Raw genomic sequence first — 25,500 nt, forward strand, 5'->3', positions numbered from 1 at the left:
TTCTGCAGAATCCAAATATAAGGTGACTGATACATAATTCTTTGGATATGACCTCATACACAGAACTCAATCCTCAGCTGTCTCCAGCCTTTAACAAAGGCTTTCAAAGAGCCATCAGAACAAAAGAACTGAAATTTAGGTCTGAGGGACCAGTCCAAACAGGGTTTCATTTAGTATTAATGAAAATAGTAAATACTTTTCCAGTAAGAATTGGCAGTATCAGTAGATTTACTAGCGTCTTACAGGTTGGTTTTGAATATTTGAGAAACTGAATGATACTAATGAAAAACTTGGAATTGCAGAAGTTTCATGACTTTTATGAATTAAATTTTATTCTATTAAGTAATGTCATTTGCTACTTATTTGTTATACTGATGTTCAAACATTTCAAACTAGCCCATTACAGAACAGAGTAGGTATTACATTACTTCAGTGAACAATCACGCAATATGAAAAAGACCATAAGTCTGACATGAACAATTTACAGAAAAGCAAACTGAAATTTGTTTACATCGTCACTTTTTTCCTACGCTCCAGTTCATCTGATAATACTGTTTTGTTAGTTTATTTACTGCATACGTTCAGAATACTTTTATTACGCTACTATAAACTTAATCATCTTGGTTAATAGATTAACATTTAACTATGTAAAATAATTTTTCAGTGAATTTTATATTACAAAATGATGAAGTTGGAAGCTTCAATGTTGTTTGCTTAGAAGTGCATCTTCATTATATCTGATATTGTTAAGAGCAAGTTCTGCTCTAATTAAGCTTCACCCTTGGTTGTCCGATTGCTTTTGCTCATGGATGCGTACCAATTTGTATATTACAAAGAATCTTCTATTGATTCTATAAAGCTGACAATTTGCCTAATGGAGGGCAAGAATAATTTGTGACTGTGACTTCCCTTCCTTTCCAAAGTGTGTCTCTACAGAATTTGCAGATGACGTATGAGCAGTGCACATTAGGTTTAGAATGAAAACATTTGTCAGCCAGATATCTAATGGCCCGGTTTGCAGTGAATAGATGATGTTCAAAATCTGCCAATTTTCATGGGTCTTTTAATTACAGCTTTGATGAGTAAGGTTTAGTTTACCTCATATATTTACTTAACAGCTACAAAAGGCCTGAAGTCTTTTTTAACTCTCACGTTCACCTTGCAAAGCCTAAATTTGTGGAAGCTAATCAAACATATTTCCTTTCCAATGAGACTGAGAACTAGAGGTCAGAGGCAGAACTTCAATACCTGAAACTTGAAATACTAGAGTGAATTGAATACCTAAACCCTAAAGAACAGGATTAAATGCAGAAAAAGATGGTTTAGCAATTTTTCTATCACCTGTTTAGAAAGGCAGACTTGCTCATCAGTCACATAATTTAAGTATAAGCCTGGACCCATTCAGTTTTCAGCACTACTGAGTACTGTACTAAAAACCCCACACTTCTTTAATTCTGGTGACTTCCCCCACCACCACTATATTGTCATGCAGGAAGGCGATTTAATATGGATTCAAGACTACAGTAGAATTTCCTGGTTTGGATGCTATTTATTAATATCTGAAAACAGCATGCTGAAAAAAATTCATTTTAGAGAGGTAAGAAGGCAATTCACAGCCCTCACCCTGTCTTTTAACTAAACACAATTAAGCTGCTATGTTGCTTAAGCAAATTTAAAAATCTCAGCATTTCATTTGTTTAATTATCTATGAAGTAACTTCACAAAGACTCAACCATTTGTGTTTCTCTGCCTTACAGAAAATGTTTCAAAAATGGAAACACGGAGGCAGAGATTTCATTGTTGCGTTAGATGCTGTCAAAGAGGTCTCTTTTTCTCTCCCTTTCTCTGTTGTTTCCAGCCATCCTTCTCTCCGTTCTCCTTTGTTTGCTAAAGTAGCTTACTGACTGTAATAAAGGGAGCCCAAGTGTCAGCTTGAGACTGCCATGAAAACTAACATTCACATAAACCATTTTTTCCACTTTTGTTAAGCTTCTTATCAAAAGAACTCTCCCCCTCTCTCTCTTTTACTCTCTCTCGTCTTCTGTCCTTTTTAGGATATCTTTCTAATTTTATTGAGACTCCTCTGTTAAGGTACAGCACTATAGTTCAGTAACTATAGGAAAGTGAACCCAAAAGAGCCAGCTTGAGACTACCACAAACCATTTTCACTTCTTATGTTAACATTTCATCTCAAAGGACTCTTTTCTCTCTCTGTCAGTTGCAAGGCATCTCTTTGTCTCTATTGTGCTTACTGTGCTAAGGTGCCTCATTGACTGGAGTGAAGTGAACTCAAGCATGCCAACTTGAGGCTGGCATACGTTTTTTAATTTGGTTGAAGTTGACACCCTAAGGGACTCAGGTTTCTGAGCAGCAACGATCCTCTCCCCCCCCACCCCATGCCTACTCCACTGAGGTAACTTAAGATGTATTTGCTATAATAATGTTTTCTGTATTATATATTTAATTTGACAGAATTTAACAGATCATAACCCCACAGGTCATTCAAGAATATTTCTTTTATTCCTCACCACCTGGTAGAGAACCTGGGATACTGAAGTGAATACCAAATTGCCAAACACACACGGCTCCATACCTGCCAAATAGCTTAGGAAAACTTAACAGTAAGGCACACTTTTAAGAGAAGTACCTCTGAAAATAGGAGACCCAATCTTTTGCTGGCGGAAAAAATACCTACCCCAAACCCCACTTTGGCCTGTGAAGTTTCATGTTAACTGAAATAATCAGTATACGTTTCTATGCTAAGTCCAAATCACTTTGGTTTGACCTTTTTATAGTATACCTCATTCCCTTGAGGATTTACTTTTGGTGACAGTCTAGTGATTAAATATAAAACAACTAAGATGAAATTATGACAATCAAACTCTTATCCCCATGTGAAAAGATGCAAGCCTAAAGATGGGGACCAAAACTGACTAGACTGCAAATTCCCAGGGCAGAGTTTAAGTCAGCTGATGTTGACACTTACTAGCAATCCTTTGGTACCCAAATGTTTCACTGGAATAACAACACAGAGGAAGGAATCCAGCATGCAATACTTGCCATCTTTTTGTTTGTTTGCTTTCAGTGATGTCCTTAACCTACTTTCTATGTCTTTCACAATTTCTGACAATGTTCAGTTAGTTCAATTTAACATTTTTTGTTCTTCTGTGCTGCTAAAATAAGTCATTCAGTTTTGAATTGGAAAATAAGAAGGGAAGTTTTTGATAACACTTGGTTGTAGCCAAAACTCTACACATTGCTGGCAAGAAAGATCTATGTGTCTTAATTCCAAAATGCAGCAAAAAGAAGCTTGTTTATTTTTGCACAAGTCTGAGATTAGCAGTGAAGTTACGCTATGACAACTGAGCTGCAAAATGTAAAACTAATAATATTACTCAAAAATCTGTGCTAGTGATTTTGCTTTTTTTTAAAAAAAAAGTCTGTAGATCACACTTGAATTTCAGGAACTTGCATAATGTCAACAACCACCACTGCAAGTAACAGGTGATCAAAAAAACATACTGCTTCATTGTGAACACAGCAAAAATTTTGCATAGGTGTTTTAGCAAGCTTTCACAAACACTTTGTTTCCAATTTAAAAAAAAAAAACAAAAAAAACACACAAAAAAAATCAACACCCGAAAGAACCCACACACCTTTCTAAAAACCCCTTACGCTTTTAGAGAAAATATTATTATTTCAAGGCACAAAAAAACTTAATACCACCTTCTTGCCCATTATATCCAAAGGCAGCATTGAGTACAGAAGTTATTTCATTTTTAAGTCATTACCAGTAAACCCCTTAATCTTTGTTGCTACACTAGGGGCCTTTCCTTATATCCTGCTCCTGAATATACCACCGTGCAACGGTGCTAGATTCACTGAACATCACCCCAAGAGAGCAGCATTAAAAAGGTAGGTCCTTCTATATCAAAAGGGCTTTGTTTTTCCATAGCACATTTGGGATTCATTCTATTTGTCTTCTAGTTTCTGAAGCTTTAGAGTTCAGTGAAGTCTACATTTTTAGGTTTTACTCCCCTACCATTAAAAAAAAGATGATTGTTCACATATAATCCCATTACTATAGAATTTGAGGCTTTCAGAAAGAAAAAAAAAAATCCTCCCCTTCCTCCTCCCCCCCCCCCAAAAAAAAAAAAACCAAAACCTAACCACAAATATTGTGATATTTGTGAAACAGAAAATCAGAAGAAAGCATAAAAATTAGCCACATTATCCATGAACAACAGTATAGCAGCCCATTTCCACAGCTAAGAGATGGAAAACATGTAAGTTACCCTAAAGGAAAAAAAAAAAAGTCAGGAGAAAGGTCTAAGTTTACAGCACTGAATCTAAAAATTAATAGAGGAGAAGGGAGTAAATGTGTCCTGTTAAATTTCAGAAAGCTTGATTTTTTCACCATGCTCTAACTGAAAACGCTCTTTGCTATATCAATGCTTATTAATAAAACTGAGAACTACAATTTCCTGAACAGTCAAGGCCAAGGACATACAAAAAAGCAAACAAAACCCCAGAAAACCCACACCCAGCCAGTGAATAACAACAGGGCTGGTGATTATTTTCTAGAAAACCTAACATGATACAGGTACATAAAAACATAGCACAAGGTTTCAAGAACCTAGCTAATGTTGCCAACAACCACTTGCAAATAGTAAATGAACCGTAAAAAATCCACATCACCTGACTGTAAACAGATTAGTCATTTTATATAGATACTTCATGAATTTTAATCATCAGTTTAAGCCTTTAATTCTCATTAGACAACAAAAGTACCCAAAGTCAGTAGTCTTCCAGAAATTCTTAAGAAAAAAAAATAACAAGCATTACAATTTCTGTTAAGTCCATGGGCATTCTGCCATTGTTCTGGGTAGAAATACCTTTTCATTTGAGAGACTCAGAAGCAGAGACGGGCGTTTCCTGATTTTGGAGTAAAGGAATGTTTACCTTGCATTGAACCAGCAGAAAAGTCAATTTTTGCAAGCTATGACCAGGTAAGTCAATTATGAATATTCCTTGTGACAAAGCAAATCAGTCTCCTGGGTGAAAAAATTGGATGTGCTCTTTAAGTAATATCTTTCATAGGTTCATAGGACACAAGAAGCTTTCAGAGAAATTTTTAAGACCCCTTCCCTCTTAAAATTATTACCTGCAAGAAACTGAATAAAATGTTAAAATGCTGTAAGACTCCAAACCTGTCTCTGGCAAACAGCAAAATAAATACAACTGGCCAATTTAAATCAGATTTCTTTGGCAATTTTTCAAAGACAGGAAGAAGCATGACACGAGTACTCTGCCAGGCCTCATGTGTCTCTGTGAATATTCTGTAAACAAAAGCACTTCAGCGCATCCCCAATCAAAGTCATACCAGCTGTTGTTCTTCCTGCACTTATTCTCTGCGGTGAAAGGGAAGACAAAAATAATACCGCCTGGACAAGCAAAAAAAAGGCAAAACAACACACATCAGGGAAAAAAAGATATTAATGGCTATTTCAAGAAAGAAAAATTTGCTTTTCAGCAGGCATTTTGATACCCTCATAAAGAAGGGGCATGATGATGAAGATGCCATAAAAATAAAACTGTATCAAGCTAGAACTTTCATTTTCTTTTGACTCAAGCAATTTTACCAGATTTCTGTAAAGTTCACAGCACTTCAGGAAACAACAGAAAGGCACATTAACTCTGCAGTAGTTCATAGAAACTTTCTATGAGATAGGAAATGTATTCATGTTGAAAATATTGAGTCACTAAGCCCTCAGACTGCATTCCAAAAGTCTACCAGAAACATTTCAATCAAGAGTGCGAGTATGTGACAGCCAGGCCATTTGGGCTAAAAAGCATTGTGCAGAATTATGTTGGCGAAACTAGTGCCCTCTAAATGACCTCATATTATGGCCATGGTATTAAGTCATGGAGAAACCTGTAAGTAAGATGAATAATTTTTTTTCCTTTAAAAAAAAAAAAAAAAGGAAAGGGAAAACTCTCAAGTTCCCAGTAAGAATGCTAAATTACCCCCTCTCCCAATGGAATGCTTCACTTTCATTTCCAAGTAGCAGTAAGCCTATTGACCCCCATGGTGTTATCCTTTTCACTGCTCTTGCAGTACTTTCTTTAATCTCTTGGATCAAAGATTGGTCAATAAAAATCATCTCTGCTTTTGTGGGGAGCAAACAAACTGCACCAAGTCCTATGATAATTGTAAATCTTCACTAAAATCCCTAAGAAAAAAAAAAACAAAACAAAAAACACCCACACATATGTTGACATTAACTTTGCAACTAGAAGTGTTTGTGTTCTTTCTGTTCTCTATCAAATATTCTGAATTATTTTATTTTGAATCAGTTGTTATTGTTTTATATTCTTTCATACTCATTACATTCTTTAATTAAGTAATTTTAGGCCTTGAAAAAACTAAAGCTAAATTATATTTACACTCTGTTATACAATGTTTCTAATCAATTGGTTTAAGTCCTAATTATAGAAAAAACTCTGGGTCCTCCACAAAGGTTAAAAGATTGGACAGTATTTTAACAACAGAAATATTTGTTGAGACAGTTTTCAACAGCCTCCAGACTACGTGGCATTCAAGGGCTTTGTGTTACACCTTAGGTATCAAATCTAATGAGAATTTGAGCCCAAAAAATAAGAAAAAGAAAATAAAAACAAAGACACCAATAGAATTTTTTGCTGGAAAAAAAATCATCCAGAGGTATTATCTCCTTGCTACTTCAGCTTATAATTTTTTAATTCTCTCTCAACTTTAACCTATGCCTACTATATGCAGCATCCATATCCTGACCTTATTATACCAGATTATTTCTAATATCTGTCAGCTTCCCTGTCACCTAAACAGAAAGGAAGTGATTTCTGTTTAGCAGAAACTCCTTGAAGTAACTCATAAGCACTGATCAACTACATCTTCATCTACTCTGGACTTCCTGATGAATGCAGAGCATTTCTGTCCTCCTGAGTCTGAAGAAAAACACAGACTGTGCATGGCCCTGGTGATCCAGCTGCAACACGGGTGCAACTTTGAATGTTTCCCCCAGGTGCCCCCTCCCAAGACATAGCACTTGAAATTCTTGGCATTACCTACATCATGCCTTCTAGACAGTCTCTTGCTATCACATTTTTATTGTCATCCCCAAACTGCCATCTTACTTCACTTATGAGCTGTTCAAACCCACATTGCTACCAAGAAGCCTCCCCATTTCACCCACTGTATTCCCTTGGCCCTCAGGTTGTCTGCAAAGCTGCTAACAGATTCTCAGTCAAGCACTCTACACTAGTTACTCTAGTAAAAAACAATGCATATATGTGCCCAGAACATTTTAGTCATAATAAGAGAAATTCCAGTATGCTGGGCTACATCTCAGAGCAGAGATCCCAGACTTGGACGCTGATTTCAGGGAGACTTAAGCCAGGCCTTAACAGTGCTGTAAACCATGTCCTTGTTTAGCAGAAATTTCCTACTTCATTTTAGGGCTCTACGACATTTTTTGGCTCACATTGAAAACTGGAAGATTCAACAGTGGAGGGGAATGTTTTCTTACTTGTTTTATGTGGTGCCTTGCATGTACTCTGGAGTGATGTAAAATAACACAAGGCTAAATGCCACCCATAAATACTAAACTATAGTTATTTTCTCACATGTTTATTGCAAGGTCAAAAGTTACTCTACTAGTGCGCTAATTTGAAAAAAAAAAAAAAAAAAGAAATAGCACATCATTTCCAAATCCAGATCCCTCAACTCAAGATGCCAAGGCTGAGAGAACAGCTTGTGTCCACACATCATAACCCTGTATTAAGGATCATGGAGATGCACTCTGCAAAGCCAGTTTGGCCCTTTGGTTCCCAAGGAGAGCCAAAGGTGTCTGGAGGACAGGCAAAGCTTAGGTGAATCCAGATTAGTGTAAAACATAAAGGGCAATCATGCATTTCCAGAATGAACAAATTCCCCATGAATTTATTTAAAACTTTGAGCAGGAATTAATAGGTTGCTACTGAAGAAACCACCTTTTGTTATAAGGTGTAGAAAGGGAGCCTGCTGGATGTTTCCACAATAGTGTCAGTGATATTAGTGCACAGAGAAGCTAACAAAAGGCAGCCATGCTGTCTGCTTCTGCTGCAGCACTAGTAATGGAGCAAAATTCAGTAAGGTGATGGGGGAAAAAAGCAGAACAAGCTAATTTATATCAAGTTCAGATATAGATTTAAAAATATAAGAACAGAAGTTTATACTTTTATGACAGGCTACGCTGACACTGATTTAGTTTCATTGTTATAGTAACCTCAGGAAAACATTTCTTTGTTTAGATGGACTTCATCATGACTCAGAAATAGTACATAATTTATAATTTTTCCCAAATCTCTGTGCATCCGACATATATATCAGACAGCACAAAGCATAGACAAACACACATCTATTAATATATTCTTACTGTTACACCATTTATAAGATTTCCCATACACGATAATAACAACTCATTTAAAATATCATGGTTTGATTTTGTTTTTTAAATAAAGCACTCAGATACTAAAAATGGAATACTTCATATAGAAAATAGGTTGCTATTCTCTAAAATTGCCTCTAATGTTAGCTGAATATTAATAAAATCCATAAACCATTAGTACATTATAGCTGCTTTGTTCTGAATTACATAGACCTTTTATGTTTATTCCTCAGTGAAAATGCATAAAAAAAATGAAATCCTCTCTAATTGTGCTCTCTGAAGATAGCTGGTAAAATCATTTCTAGCAGCAATAAATCAATTGTAGTATTAAAATGACCTGCCAGGTGCATCTTCTGGGTATCAGACTAATTAAGGGAATGTATTAATTGCAACTATTCATCAACACCACCAATGTTGTTAGGTAACCCTTACAATGAATCTTTTTACCATATTATCCGGCAATGAAACTGCAGTTTGACCAAATATAAGGGATTGAACAAAAAAAAAAAAAAAAAAAAAGGAAAACACTACTCACAGCTTTCTTCATTGTATCACTTTAATCCCAATTCTTTGCTAGTAAATCAACTGAACACAAGAAGATCTAGTTATATGTGCATACGTAATTTATACATATACATATATCTATGTCAGGAGAGAGTTTTACCAGGTTTCAGAGACTGATACGGGGTTTTCTCCCCCTCACCTAAAATCTAATTCTGATATAAATTCATATGCATTTTCTATAGCAATGAACCAAATGTGACCAAATTTGGATTATACAGGCCTTCATTGGAAAAGATCATTTACTTCTGAAAGTATGGATTACTGATATCTTCATTATTTTTCCACCAGAACGTCTTTATCACTTTAATCTATACATTCTTATAAATGTAGATAACATAATTCCAGTCTGCTCTTTTGTATGGGTTGCTGGTTCACCCAGTGTTATTTTCCCTGCTAAAAATAAAAGCTGTTCTTCAAACTTCTGATATGTTTTATCACCTTCTACAAGAAAAAATTCTGGATTGCACAATAACTTCACACATTTCAGACAAAACACTGGAAGTTGCAGGATACAGTAAAACTCTTACCATACCAATTTCTCTGCCATGCTTTTTAGTTTAGAAGATTAGGAAAGGGATACAATGATAGCCTGACAGAGGGGGGAAATATACGTGCCTGAGTTAAATTAGAAAAACACAGAGAGAATAGTAAATTCACAGACCAAATCTAAAAGACACAAGGACAAAATTTGGCCCACCATATCAAAGTTCACATTCCTCTCCTCAGTGTGCTGTAAACACTCATATCTAGGAGACTGGTTCTTGTTGACTTACTCTATCTACACTTTTTAAGTATTTCTAAGTCACCCTGGTATCTAAGCACTAAAAATAGTTAGATACAGCTATGGCATTTCCATTGCCACACCCAGGACTATCATCATCATTCTCTGTCCCAGGTGAACCAGAGATTAAATAGCACCTGTAGATGCACAGGAGGTCATTCTCATGCCCAAACAAAAATCTACCTTCTCTTCTGGCTGTATATCCATAGATGGGCAGTGTGATAGTGAAACCAGTCATACTTTGCACATTTGGTCATTTGGCTGTAACCAGCACATGCATACTTATACTAGAACAAGAATATCTTAGATTTATTCAAAAAAGGAGGGGCCGGAGGGAGACTTCACAACCCTGTAGCTCCTGCTTGCGCTTTTGCGAAATTACTTGGGCCCTACTTCTGCCAAAAACCAGAGAAATATGCACCATGTCCTGAAGGCCACAGTACCAGACGCTGGTAGTCAAAGCTAGGAGGAGAGATCCAGAAACATCAGCATTACAGTGCAGATGCCCTGGTAGCAGCTTCCCAGATGACTTTAACCCAAGCGCCCAGTGCCAGGCAGAGAACATGCCAGGTACTGGGGCTCATGGCAGCCAGCCTGTTCAGTACCCGCCGCCACACACAGCACGGTCAGGATGCTCCTCTTCACACACACAGCTCTGCAAACACGCCGCAGTCCTGACCTCCAACACTGCTTATTGTGGTTTTGAATGTTTCTTGAACAGCTACTGCCAGAATTGTCAAAATGAATGAAATCGAGAGAAAATAGACACACAGTGAAAAACACTTGATTCATTTTTATTTATGACTCAAAATAAGAATATACACCTTCCAACTTTTAAAGTCAGTCAAATAAAGTAATTTTAAAATGATGTAGATGATTCACAATCAGCGATGAATTTTAAAGCCAGCCATCTGTCTCCAGCTTGTGTCAATACGTCTGAAGAAATGCTCTCGATCGCCTTTGGTATTCAAAGAGTTAGAAATAGAAGTTCACAAGTAAGATATTGTTCCTGTCTTTCCCTTCACTACCCAGACTGCTTTCTGATCTTCCTTTTGTCCTCAATCCATTCCTTATCCCTTTCACCTCTCTTTCTCACTCTCACTCCGTCCCCTTGATCCATCAGACACAGCCAAGCTTTCTGACACCTATACCTTAAAGTAATTTTGGACAGAAGCAAAATGACCTAGAATCCTTAGTAATCCTTCTCAGATCCATGTACTGAGCCCTGGTTTGGCTCTTTTATAGCCACAAACCATCTTTCAGCTAGCTAGCCTGGAAACTGAAAGCTGTTTCAGTAACAGAGGAAGGACAACAAGTCCTGAAAGAAAACAACATTTTTCAGTGTTAACATTAATATAAGCTAGAACAAATGAATCAATCAATAAATGAATGTTAAGGAACTCTCTAACTATAGGAGGTAAATGGGGAAACAGTGAGCTCATGGGGGCAGGATCTGTCCTTCCCCAGCAGTTGTACACACTCTGTGTACCGGTACAAGACAATGGTTTATAAATTCCAGTGGTTTTGTGAATTATTGAAACAGCTACAGCGTTCTGTAAGCCTGTAGAATAATGGCTTTTACTCCTTATCATTCCCTATTGAGTCAAAGTGTAGTTTTTGACATACCAGAGTGGGATTTTTCTTTGTCCTTTTCCAGTACAACTAAATCGAAAGCCATATGGAATTCAGAGAGGTAAATAAAAAAAATAAAACACAAAAATCAATAGACTACTGCCAAAACCCTGTGGATCGTACTAAAGTCAGAGTTAAATTACCTTTCATGACTAAGCAAGAATCTAGAAAAACTGAAAAGACTACTTGTACCACACTGAGTTACAGAGCTGCTCTCCCCCAGGCTCGGGCTGTACCAGCACGCACACTCCTCTGGTACAAAGGCAGATTTCAGTGACAGGCTGTGGGTCCTAAAGCTATCTCATCTTTGAGAGGAAATAATATTTGACGAAATTCTGCTTCTCAGTGTGGGAACATAACAGCTCCTTCACTTTGCAGTCTAACGTAAAACCTTGTTGTCTCTCCAATTTTTAATCTTTTCATAGAATGATTTAAGTTAGAAAAGACCCTTCATGAGCCAACTCTTTCCAGCAAAACAAAAGTTGGATATATCCAGAGCATATAATACTTGATGAAAAGCAATTATCTTTAAATTATGAGTTACATTATGATTAATTGTACTGAAAGAATGTGTGGATTTTTGGAAGGGGAGGATGAAGGAGGAAAGAGAAGGAAAAGGAGGAAACTGAGGAGCTAAAAGCTGCTTCTTTCTAGTAAGGTCCATCAGACTTCAGCAAGTAACAGGACATGGAGCCAGATACCATGCATGGACTCCCTCAGGGTAAGGGCTTAATTTTTCCTCAGCTCTGCCTTATTGTTCCCATGGTAAATCCCCGGGACAATGGATGTCAGAAGACTTTCATCAGACTTACTCTAGCATAATGAGGAGCAGAACCTGGCATGGAGTTCCAGCAAATAGAGTCAGATGAACTAATTCCCAACATGTCTATCTGCTAATGGTATTAGATTAGATTTTTGCAAGTTAAAAACAAAGGATCACCCATTCTCTGCAATTTAAGCAGTCAGCCATTTCTCAATCTACTAATTGGTATTTCTCTGCAATAAAACAAAGAAAAAAAGAAAGATACTGTACGAGACTTCCTTCAGTGATGATTTTTTTTTTTTTTCTTAAAAAGAACTGGAACATACCTGTTACTAAGAGCTACAATACAGACATGCCCGGCCCCTCTTCTTCCCCCAAAGAAGCCATTTACAACAGTGAGAGGACATAAGTCAGGGGATCAAACACAAGAGAAGTTTAAAAGCAGGTTTTGGCTGCAGTAGTGATGCAACCTAATGGGGGCAAGAACAACTTAATGCCACACAAATCCATTTTTCTGGTAGGGCCATAAGGCTCTGAGGCAGCCTGACAGCTGATTCCACCTCTCCGGGATGTCAGTAGGCAACGCTCTTTAGAAAAGCACAGCCCAGACTTAAGAAGCTTTACTCACTCTTACTTCCTCATGATGAGTTGCAGTGTGTGCCATATCGAGAGGCAAAGACTTTCAGCATTGCCATGTCCAGTGCTCCTAGCATTAAGCTTTTGAAACAGTCTGGGGTTTTGTTTTCAGGGTGGGGTTTTTTTGTTGTTTTGGTTTGGGTTTGGTTTTTTTTTTAACTCCTGCTTCTGAACTCCATTTTTGCTTACAAAAAATGGAAAAAAGAAAAAGACTGGGTAATACAAACTTAGCAAATTACAGTTAAATAAAAACACACTACCGCAAAATTATCATCACAAAAGTCATGAGATTAGACAAGTTCATGGTCTTGCAAATAACTGATTTTTGACTGCTTTAGTCTGGCAATAACTGTTATTTGAGAACCTAACTTGAGGTAGATAATTTTCTGTTCATATCTGTATGTTCCCGCATAATTAACAGAAAAAGTTTAGCAAGAAGACTGTATATGAGTTTCTGTTTTGCTCTATTTTGCCAAAGCAGGCATTGTCAAGGAGGAACTTGACCTTAACTTTTGTGCATGGCTGACTTCAAAACACATTTGCTTAGTATGCTTTACAATAGTCGTTAGCTTATTTCTCCAGTACTATACTAACGAGGTAAAGTTTTTAGTCACAACCACTCCAGACATCTGTCAATAAAAATGGCTCATAGGTACTTCATTTCCAAGGGTCAGTGCTGTGCGATAGGCCAAAAATCAGGTATCTCTGGCTTAGGTCTTGCCTACAATCTGGTCAGTCAAGACGCATGTAAGAAGACATTAAAATATCCATAATCTTTTGCACACACCAATACACCCTATACCTTGTTTTCTTAAAAAGGCATTTGGCCTTATACACTTCGTCCACAATAGCAGCAGATCCACTACAAAGCACTAACAAAATCCATAGCTATAATCTGCATTTTGTCTGATTATATTGGTACACCAGCTTCCAGCTGTTTGCAATAATTGAGTTTACTAGTTTCTTTTCTTCCTCTATGTTAGTTGGAACAGAAAAAAAAGCACTTTCCCCCTCTAAACCCTATCTATTAATTCCAAAAGCACCTTCTGATTTACCATATTTGTTCCAATAGGCTGTTGTTCTCTTTACTCCACTATTCTTCTCCAGTACAGATATACTTTAAAAGGAGCAGTTGCTTTCTTCTAGATTTTATATGGATTTTTGTCTTATAGCAGTGCTTTATCCTTGATATAGTTGTAGAATATATCACATTTTGCCCTATTTTCACATTTGCATTTTGTAGGGGCTCTTTTTTTCTGAAAAGTGTCATCCTTCAAAGCAATATTATAAACAAATGCATGAAATACAAAGATTTAATTCACTAACAAATGTAATTGACAGATATATCACATATAATATAGTTATACAGACAACTGTCAGTATGCAAAAAAAAATCTGTTGCTAATAATGAACCATTATTTAATGCTATTACATAGCTGAAAAATTCTAAACAAACATTTTATTTAAGCATATTTAAGATGGCTGGATCTCTTCTAGCAAAACAGCCATCTGTCTTCCATTGCATGTGTAGCTATGAAAAGCAATTGTTCAGGACTTCAACGGCCTTGCCCAGTGCAGAGTCAAGCTGATTTTTGCTGAATCAGGGTCTTAGTTCTAAATGATACCAATTTTTCTTTTCACACTTCAGATTTCCTCTCTTAAAAAAAAAAAAGGGGGGGGGGGGGGGGGGGGGGGGGGAGGGAGCTGGCAGGCAGTTTGTTTACCTGTTAAGAAACACTAGAATAGTAGAACCTCTGTCAATGATTTTTTATTTTTTTTTTTTTAAAAAAAGCTCTTTTACCAGAAATTTCCAGTAGACTTACTCTGGTTAGAAGTCATCAGTCTTAAAAATGGAAATGCATAATTTCCATGATGAAGAATAATAAACCAACTATTAGATTAGCAGCATAGTTGTTTCCATATGCTAGAAAATATTTGCAACATCATCCTGTACAGTTAGTTTTTACTGCTATGATAACAGGAAGTTATCTGCAAGGGGCATGGTATAAATTCATTCATATTGGTTTTGGCTTTGGAGAAAAGTACATAAGAATAATCACATCAGACAGCTAAGAGTTTCTATAAAGACAAATGTAATTTTGAAATATTCTGGGCCACAGAAGCTGAGAAAGTATGGCAATTTTGAATGGTCCTTGTTTTCTTATTAACTTGTACAGGATTGTTGGTGTTTGTGTTTCCCCAATTCCTATAAAAATACCTTCTTATCATTAAAAAAAAATTACTAAAGGAAATGCTTACAGCAACAACAGTATTAGTCCATTTTAGAAACTTAACTTTACCTAGTATGCTTTATTAGTAAAACAATATATTGCCACTAAAATAAATTATTTTTCTTGCAGTTCTTTTTAGTTGACCCAACACTGTCATTAGAAAACTGGCTTCCGCATTAATGTATCACTAGATACAGGTATTTCTTCATGTAAGTTGTATGTACACTTATATCCATATATTACATTCAAACTACAACTAAAGATAAATACATTTGTATTCTTGCCTTTTGTCCTTTTCATCCTTGTTTTCTCAGTAGTCCAAACAATCAAGAATCGCACATTTCATGTGTTGCCGCTGCCTCAATAATTATGATGGAGCTATAAGGGAAATTATACACTCCGCAGATGATTAAATCAGCCTAAACATTCTACTCTCATGATTCATTGTGGCATGAATGAAGACACGGGATTCTTAGCCTTATATCTGTCCTGCTAATTTTCTTTAGCTTCATTATTTTTTTTGCCTGGTATCTTTGACCCTTCTTTTGCTTCTCCCCATCATCTGTCTCTTTCTTTTTTCTTCTAATTAGGCCACTTCTTTTTTTCTGTCCTTCTTGCTCCAGGTATACTTCTGTCCCTGCTCTCGCCTCTTTTCCACATTATCTCTTTCTAAGCACAATACCAATGCTACATTTTTTTTCCCCTTTCTGATTTGTTGAAGTCTTTCTTTCCTCTGTCCCTGCCCAGGCTTCCTACCCCCTGCCTAAGCTTTTCCTTTCTCCTCTATTATGAGGTATGGTCTCTCTTACATTTCTAGCTCTAAAGTTCACTGAGCTTTTGGGAAGAGAAAACTACAGCTGTGGTGAAACAACATAGGTTTGTCCAAAACTACTGCTAACAATTCAATTCAGTTATCAGCTTTCTTCTTAAGGAATAGTATAATTGCCCTCGTTACTGGAAATTTAGAAATTAAACAAAATAAAAACACTAAAAAACCCTAGCAAGACAAATCTCTTGGGGAAACGCGCTAACAGAAATCCTGTTGCCAGGAGTTTCATACACTGCCTATGCTGCGTGGTTGCTTTTTAGAGGATTATAACACAGTAAATCTCAACAGAAATTGATAGACTTAAGTGATGTAGATTGAAGCGCCTCTACTAACAACAAAACTGCACTACATAATCCAGGTGAAGAACTAGTTCTTAAACTATATAGTTGTATGGTTATGACACACATGTAACATACACCCTCTACATCTATTCAGTTCAGCTTTTCTGACAACTTCATATTTCAAATCAAGCAGAATTTTCTTATATTATTTTGTTTGCAGTTCTACATAAAGCGTAAGAAGACTGAGGAAAGCGATGATCATTGGCAGTCATTTGCAAAAGCTTTACATAAGGGCACATCAAGGAAGAAATGCCATGATAGTACATTCAGACTCATACTTTGTCTTGAAGTATGCTGCATTAAGGTTATTGTAACATTATCAGTACTTATATTCTTTTGTAAACCAAAATTACACACCTGCACAATGCTCCTTACAAAACACCCTCTTTTTCAAGACAACTCTTGAAACTAAATGTAGGCACTTCTATAAATCCTTCCCGATTTGGGTCCTGTATTTTAATTTTCTTGTGCTTCTCACTTATATTTTATAAAGACATTCCTATTTCTACTCCTGCCTTATATCTTTCTACAAAACAAAAGGACAGGGAGATTCTTCTAGAAAATTAAGTAATCATAAGTTATAATTAGATTAATGGATTCTTTTAAGTGTTGCCTTTAGCTTTCTTTTTGTTTTGCCTAAGGGAAGAAGTCAGAAATAGGCCTTTGCAAAATAATCTTTAAAGTCAAACAGAGTTTTGCTGGATTAATAGCTTCACAATTTAGTAACCTTTCTTGACTAAAAATATATTACTGGGCAGTATTTCCAAAGCTAGCTGTTCATATATACAAACAGAATTGGCCAATCCTCTGAACACCTAAAGAAATCTTAACGGTCATGTGGAATACATTGAAGAGGCTAGCAGTTCCTAAGGCACAAAATGTTTATATATGCTTCTGATTTTAGGCATCCAAAATTAGAAGTTACACAGTGCAGAAATTACGATAAAATTTACAGGGAAAAACATACCTGTGCATAAACATACTAATGACTGCACAGAAACCATTACAGTTATGGCCTGACACTTCATATTTAGTAGAAACATACTTGAAAGCAATTCAAAAGAGCTAAACTGCAAAATGTGAGAAAGAAAGAAGAATCCAGCCTCTACTGAAATATGGCATAAGCTAGCATAGCGTTAATGAAGAAAGAATATCTAACATGGAAGGACTTTATTAAAGACTGAGAAGCAAATACATAGGAAATTTAACTGCTTCTGAATGCTATACCCTGGACGAAGTTTTGCATTCACCCATATACTAGAAGCAGAATTTGAAATCTTACATTGCAGTAGCCTAGCAGATGCACTTCTACATTCCACTTTAGGAAAAGTGTTAGCACAAGATCTAAAAAAAATGGTATTCCATTCACTGCCCCTATATATTTTAGAGTCACTTTAAGATAGATAGTGCTGTGATAAGAGGAAAAAAAAAGCATTAGCACTAGCATTTCAGCAAAACCGTTTTATTCTGAAAAGTTCTGCAGAAATTACACTATGCCAGTGATATTTAATTGTAACATAAAAATTAAACACCATTTACTTAATATAAAATTGGGGTAGTATGTAAATTAAGTAAGTTTCAATTCATGTCTTCTTACTCACATCTGTTGGCAGTTTAAATAGTTTTAGTGTCATTAATTGTTATAAAAGTGCAAGATTTGCTGTATGCTTGCCACTTAGGACCAAAGGCACAAAAGTCTAATTGAACTAAGTAATTAGTAATTTGTCATTTCCTATTGTCAGCAATTACTTTCCATTAGAAATCCTCACTGAAAATTCTAATTTGAAGTGAGGTTTGCATTTTATTGCTGTCCATCCAAATTAGTTTAAAATTGACAGCTACATTTTCATTTAAAAATTTAAAGATATTAAATATGCTTGAAGACACTAAGGCATATTCCACCCCATGTGTAGCTGTGATAATGTATCTGGACCCAGAAGAATGAGAAGGAAAATCCAAAGTGCTTCTTTCTTTTCTTCAATTACGAAGTATGTTCCAGCACTACATAGTAGGCCACATCACACTCTTGCTCATGCGAATAGTCCCCTTAATTGGCAATTTAAATGGGTAACACAAACAGAGTATGACACACAAAATTATGTAAGGATTCATTGTATTGCTTACTCGCTTTTACACAGGCAACCAGAAATAGCACTGAAATTGCAGGTGTAACAGGAATGGGACTGTGTATTTTCATGCCTTGTCCTAGAGGCTTTTCCTTGTGGTTTTACTGCAAGGAGCAAAGCAGTTCAACTTTCCTCTGTTGGCAGAAAGGCAAAATTAATAATGGTATCAATTCGCCACTGTCCCAGAGCTCTTTTGCAAGCAAGTTACAAATCTGAAAGCAGAAAGCATGGGGTTTTACTGTTTTTAATGCAAAAAAAATGCTCAAAGCCTGAAATAAAAATCATGCTTAGTGCCAGTTGACAAACGTTTCAATGGTAAAGCTAGCAGTTTAGCAGAGGTTCATACTAAATGTGTTCAAAAGATGCCAGCTGGATATCAGCTGCTATCCACTTGTAAGTAAGCCTCTCAAAAATATATACCTTTTATCTTCAGTATGTAAGTTTTCAACATAAAATGAGGGGAGGGAATTTGATGTATAAAGATTGGCCATGTGTGTAGTGATATTTTAATGTATTAATTTACAGAATTAGAAAACTATTAAGGCCAGAAGACAACAGAATTGCACAGTTGTATATCTAATAATAGAACAGTTATTAGAGGTAGTATCAAGCACATTTGCACTTCAACTGCAGTTCTATGGTGTACTGCCATCTTTCTTTTTCTTAATTTATGTGATATGATAATTAACCTTTAAATCTAGCAATGGTGATGAATTTCCCTTCAATAGTTATTCTACATTCATATTTCCTGAAAGCACACATCTTTCACTGAAACGCTCTCTGATAACTAGTTAATACACATCACAGATCACTAGCACTCTATATTAAGCACACATTAATTACTGTTAATTTAGAACATCATTCCTATAAAAAACCCATATCCACGTGCTTACAAAAAGCTCATCAGAATTAATACTATGAAAAAGAAAAGCGAAGAGTTCTAATGATTCATCACTGAGAAATAACAGGCATCATCCACAATACTTTCATAGCTGAAGTAGACCGTACCAGTGAATCTCTCAAATGGACAGTATCATAGGCCTCTTTCCTTAAAGTGATTTAAGCACCACATTCACTAGGAATAGATTTGTTCCCTCTTCAAGGGGTAGGAGTGGGGGGAAGGGGAAAAGGGTACAAAAGGAAACAGAAGGGGAAAAGGTCAACTGGACTCTCGACACAAGTCCACTGGACTGGCAAAAACCTCACTCCAACCCCGCCCCCCGCACCTTCCACTGCAATCAGTTTTACTTCATACTGTATTGGTAGGAGCTGATTATAATTAGATGTTTGATATATATTAAAGAAAAAAAAACTGATCTCCAAATGCATAGATTGCTTCCTAATTATGTGTTTCCTAATTCCATGGGGTGTTCAAAGCTAGGGTTTGGAGGTGTTTTCAGAATAATAAAGATAGTAAGTATATTGCAAACCATTATTCTGCCATTTCTGCAGCTGTGTTTAATTGCCAATAAGGCACTGAACAAAACAGAGAATTAAATTAAAAGTTCAATAAACACTGATCAATATTCTTGTAAATACCAAGTCTATAAAATGATCTTCTCTTTAAATGTAGTTATACTGCAGGTACCGTGTAGATGATCCTCATTTGAATTTCATGTGTTACTTGAAAGTCTAGTTAAATTTATTTCCAGTAAAAACATTTTGAATCTAGGAATGCTGTCAAAAAAGATTATAAACCTGCCTTTATTCTTAAACTGTTGCTGTCTTCTGATTTCGCATTAGCTCACGATCAGCTGAATAAAGAAGTCATCTTCTGTCTAACATGTAAATAAATCATCAGCTTCAGTTACTTTACCACTAGCTGTTTGTCATTCAGAAAAATAATGGTTAATCAATGACTAATCAATGAAGATGTGTAACGTATTAGTTTGCAGTCCTTCATCATCCTATTTTCCTCAATTGCCTGGGGGTTTGTGTTCAGTACTTACAGAATCGATTACAATTGTGAGTGATCATTCAGCTCATGTTGAGAGCTGTCAGCTGCGCTTTCTGCTAGGAGTTTTTACCCTCCTGTTTAATACGAGATGCTAATATTTAGCTGCATCTGACAAGCTAGATACCATAGTAGAAAATTTTATAAGAAGTGCTTAAGTAACTAATTGCAACACTACATGTCACTTGATGAAACTAAACTTTTCCTGACTTCACAATAATCATAAGCATTACTGGCTTGCTGTGGAAAATTAAAGGAAAATAGCTGTCTGCTTGAGTCTGATCATGCCTGCAGGGAAGGTCTAAGAAAGGCAACTGACAATGATGCCTTTGTGCATAACTGCAGGGGGAAAACAGATAATTCTTCAATTTTCATATAAACTGACACTCTTCACCATATGACATTCATGTGTGCGCTCAATTTCCTACCAGAGCCACAAGAAAAGTTAGACCCACAGACTTTTGATACACAACAACATAAATGAGTAACAAAGGTTTCTATAATGAAAGTAATGTTTCACTGCTTGACAAGACTGTTTGCTTTGAAGCAGATTTAAGCTTGTCACCAACATAAGGAGAAAAGATTGGCTGTTGTTCCCACACACACGTCAAATATATTATACCAATGTATAGGTTTATTCACTTTAATTATTGTTTTCATACTTCTCTTAGAAAATGCATGTCAGTGGTAGTCATAGGGTGTGATGGTGGAAACTAATAATTGTTAATGTATTTCATTAAATATTTAGAACTGAGCAGTATTGATTAAAACGGCAATGTGTAAGTGCACGTTTCTGGTAGTTTTAGCTCCAACAGCTCCCTCTTGTGATTGAAATGTCAAAGCTCCCTTGCCTAAACTGAGTTACATTTAGATGTCATGCTAAGTACCAGAAAGTCATGCTAATATATCTTTTTAACTTAAAACATTTCAATGTAATTCAATAATCGAGGTCAATATCCAAATTTAATCTAGGAAAGTAAGAAGAGTCATTTCTCTATTAATTTAAGGAATATAACTCACCTAACAATTATTTTAATCTTGTAGGGTTTTATTCAGTTGCCTTATTTTTAGCTGATGCGATAGACAGGGAAGATAGCAATAGATTTCAGGAAACAAGCACTTTCCTACCACAGAGGCCAAAAGCTGCACTGATACCCACGGTACTGAAAATAATTACTGCCTATTTTTTACATAGTACACAGAAACAGTCTAAATACATCCTCTAATTCAAAACAATAAGTGAACCATTAAAAAATAGCTAAAAAGCAATATTATTACCTTGTTCAAGAGAAGAGCATTCCCAGCATTAAATCTTATTTTATTTCTATGTTTTTGTCCCTAACCCGTATTGGAAATAAAATTACCTTTTGCAAAAGAATAGATATTCAGAATCTTTTTGTTTTACATACAGACAGATTGATATAACCCATCAATTTGTAACATGATCAGAGAAACTGCTAGTCTATTTAGTATTATTGCATACAGCAGAAATAAAACCAATTAGCTATTAGTTGAAAGACTAGTACTAGAAAAATAAAAATATAAGGCCTACAAATTATGTGTAGCAATGATATCCCTACTATCAAATAACAAGCAAATATTGTAAAGAAGTAGAACTTCCTGTAGTTACGTAGCCACATTTATCCACAACAGTTGTAAAAGCATGACAACAATCATTATATTTAGCCTCCATTTTGGAAGAAACTGGTGTTTTCATTTAAGATCGCTTGGCTAAACTGCCCCGAAGGATCTGAATAAAATTCCTACTGGTAGCTCAGTTGTTTTCCCCCTAAAGCTTCCTATAGTACACAGAAATATTTAGACATGGTCAATTCATCTTAACAACATCTTGAACACCCACCTCAGCTCCCAGCCCTTCAGAATGACAACACAAATAATTGCTCTGAAATCACAAAGTAAAGGAAACAACACCTTAAATCATGGATGGCATTTTTAGTGCAAACTCCTATTGTTTCTCATTTCTTAAGTTCCTGCCAAAGACTCAAAGAACACAAGTAGGCAAAACAGATCCATTCCCTCTTCGTTATTCAGTGTCTCCAGAACAGTCATATTTTGTTGGACCAGTTAAGACAAGAAGAAAAATACTTGCCTGCTTATATCAAGTTCATACTCTGAATTACTTTGCTTTGTCAGCTGATAATTTTTCTTTTGGTCTGGAAGGCCCCAGCTCATGGCAATTCTATTATCAATAACAGCCAGAGAATGGTGACTACATGTGACTAAAACATGCATGTTTATGACTCTGCAAGCCAAACTGTGTTCTGACATTTCATGAAAATGTGTTTCTAACATACTTTTCTTGAGCAAAATTGCTAATCTTTGTGTTTAAAGTGAAACATTTACACCAAAACATCTAAGCAATCTTATTACACAAGAATTACAAAAGTACTAATTTTATCCAAACAATTGATAAGAAAAGTCTTATGAACTATGATACGATTCCTGGTGCACAGAACATTTTTCTTTTTTTTCCACCCCCCTTTTTTTTTTTTTAAAGATATAATCACAAAAACAATGACAAATGAAAGACTCAGGAAAGGTTATGACTTGACAAAGTAACATTTTTAAAACTTGGACACCAATCAAATTGATATAAGCATCAGTGATGCAACACTTTCTGACACTAAAGTCTTTACCACTGTCTAAAATATATAGAATAGCCTATTGTGATTGCTTAATGTCAACTTTTGTTCATAAGCTCTTTCATAAAAGTGAAACAGGGAAAAATGATTTAAAGCAGTTCAATTTGTCTATTTACCTTAATCTTTAACTATTCCCATATGTCTTAGCTACATGATGTATGACTCGCCATAAACCAATTTTTCAAAGATATACAAGACAGAAAAAAGTCAGGCTCCTAACCTTTTATGCACTGAACTTTCATAGACAGCTGGCAAAACAAAACACTTCTAGGCTTCAGAAAAAGCTGAAAGGTTATTTTGCTCTCTTGCTTTTACGAAACATTTGCATCCGTTAAATAAGATACAGTTGAAACATTTCATCATGGCAAACAATCTCAAGGGAGAAAGGTCTTTTTAAAAATTTGAATTAAACTAAAAAGTTGATGGCTGCTATTTTAACAGAACAATTAGACTTCCATTTGAGAAGCAAACACTAGAGTTGTGCGCTCTTTTCTGAAAACCAGCTTGTGACATTATATGAATCCTGACATTAAAGGTTGCAAGTGGTGTAATCTCACTTTATGGTCATATGCCTAACTCAAGGCACTTAGTCTAATGACTGTTTTTCTAAATATTTAGTAGTAACGCTCAACTTTAATATGCAGCAGTCTGAAGCACAGGGTAACGCAACACACACTTTTGCTTTAGTTGAACGAGACCTTCCTTGGCAATTTAGAAAATAAGAAACACACCGCAAAATAGAAGTGTCCAACTTACCTAGAACAGTCAGCAGACTGAAGCAAGGCAGAGATGTGTTAATTAGCAGGAAGTTTTTGTTCCATCAAGAAGACGCAGCATAGGATCCATCTGGGCATTGGAAGGAAGCAGGGTACCAGGTAGGATTATTCAGAAACATATTACTGCCACTCTAAAATAAAAAACAGAAACAGAGAATAAAGATATGCATAGATGGAAATAGATTTAGTTTTCTTTTATACAATAAAAAATTATCATTCTGTGTACTGTGGTAAACCAATTAAGAAATAGTTTTCAATTCATATTAAAAGTTCTCATTTTTTTAAATTTGAAATATTTAAACAAACTTCTACATTAAAGGACAGAATTGTGAACTTCATAACTTAAGGCAGCTTCTCACATCAACAGGGGCTAAAGCTTTTCAGTAAGTCTAGCAACACACATATTGTCTGTAATTTGGTATCACTATGCACTTGGTGTCAGAAATAGACCAGGTAGAGCTGACAATGGAGAGGGGGGAGCTGTGTGTAAATTTTCTAAGACTGTATTTTCAGAAACCTCAGTCATAAAATCTGTTTGTGCTAAAAGAAAACAAGAATGTACATTTATAGAAAGAAGGAATAAAACACCTCTAAACTCACAACTTTAGAGAAAGAAAAATAGTTTTACTGCAGAATATATATGTGTAAATATATATTTTGAATCTTCGAATTTAAATGACTGGGTTTTAAACTTCAAGTTAGCTTGAGAAACTGACTGCAGATCATGTATACAATGTAGGGTCAATGCTGTATTGAATTTCTAGACCATTTTCAGACTACCTTCTGGCAATGGAAGCATTTTGACCACTGACACTCCCTATGGGTATATCTGACTATCCTGGTACAATGCACCATTCCCCATTATTGAATCTACAACAAACTGCTGTAGGTTATTCATTGATTGAGTGTTTAAGTGTATTCTTTGGGAGCAAATGGAGAATGAAATCTGTAAACAATCACGCACACAAAATCAGCAGAATTCTTCACTCAGAGGTGGTTTTCAGTTTCAGCACTTAATTATCTGTATTCTTTGACAAAAACTCTGTCACTTTAAATAAAGATGCACAGGAATTTTGCTTTTAAAAGATACACCAAGCTACAACGTGGAGCTGCACATTTTATCTCAAGGAAAAATTAAGCCATCATTGGCCAATATGACTACATAGGGACATAATGTTTAAGCACATCTGCCATACTTTATGCTAACATCTTTATCTAGATCAATTACAATATGCACTATCACTGTTAAATAACCAATATAGATGCAGACTGCAGCTCTATAATATTCCTAATGGAGGTTAGAACAGATATTAAGAGCTACATTTTCATAAGCTCAAGCGGTAATTGTGTGTGCTTGTACGCCTGTGCATATCTTCAATCAAGCTGTATTTTGATATCCCAGGAAAACGTTCCTTTTTCCATGTTAGCCAGTGCAAAAACCTCTTTAGCTCTTTTATATATATATATATGAGTTTATTTGTACAGTTTGTCTGCCACTATGTATTTATAGCTGTTGCCTGAATGAGTGACTCAGAGTACCAGGGAGCTAACAAAAATATACGACATTTGAAGCTTACTTCATCATAATTTCCACCTTTGATTTAACAAAAATACAAAAAGGGGTCATCCTGAGAATACAGACAAGTGATGTGATTTCAGCTTGAGAAAAGTGTACTTGTGTGTGTCACTGCAGTGCAAGAGCATAATAAAAGGTTTATATTTCTTATAGTTAAATC

This window comes from Egretta garzetta, unplaced genomic scaffold (genome assembly GCF_000687185.1).
Source record: "Egretta garzetta isolate BGI_Z169 unplaced genomic scaffold, ASM68718v1 scaffold16, whole genome shotgun sequence".
Taxonomy (NCBI): domain Eukaryota; kingdom Metazoa; phylum Chordata; class Aves; order Pelecaniformes; family Ardeidae; genus Egretta; species Egretta garzetta.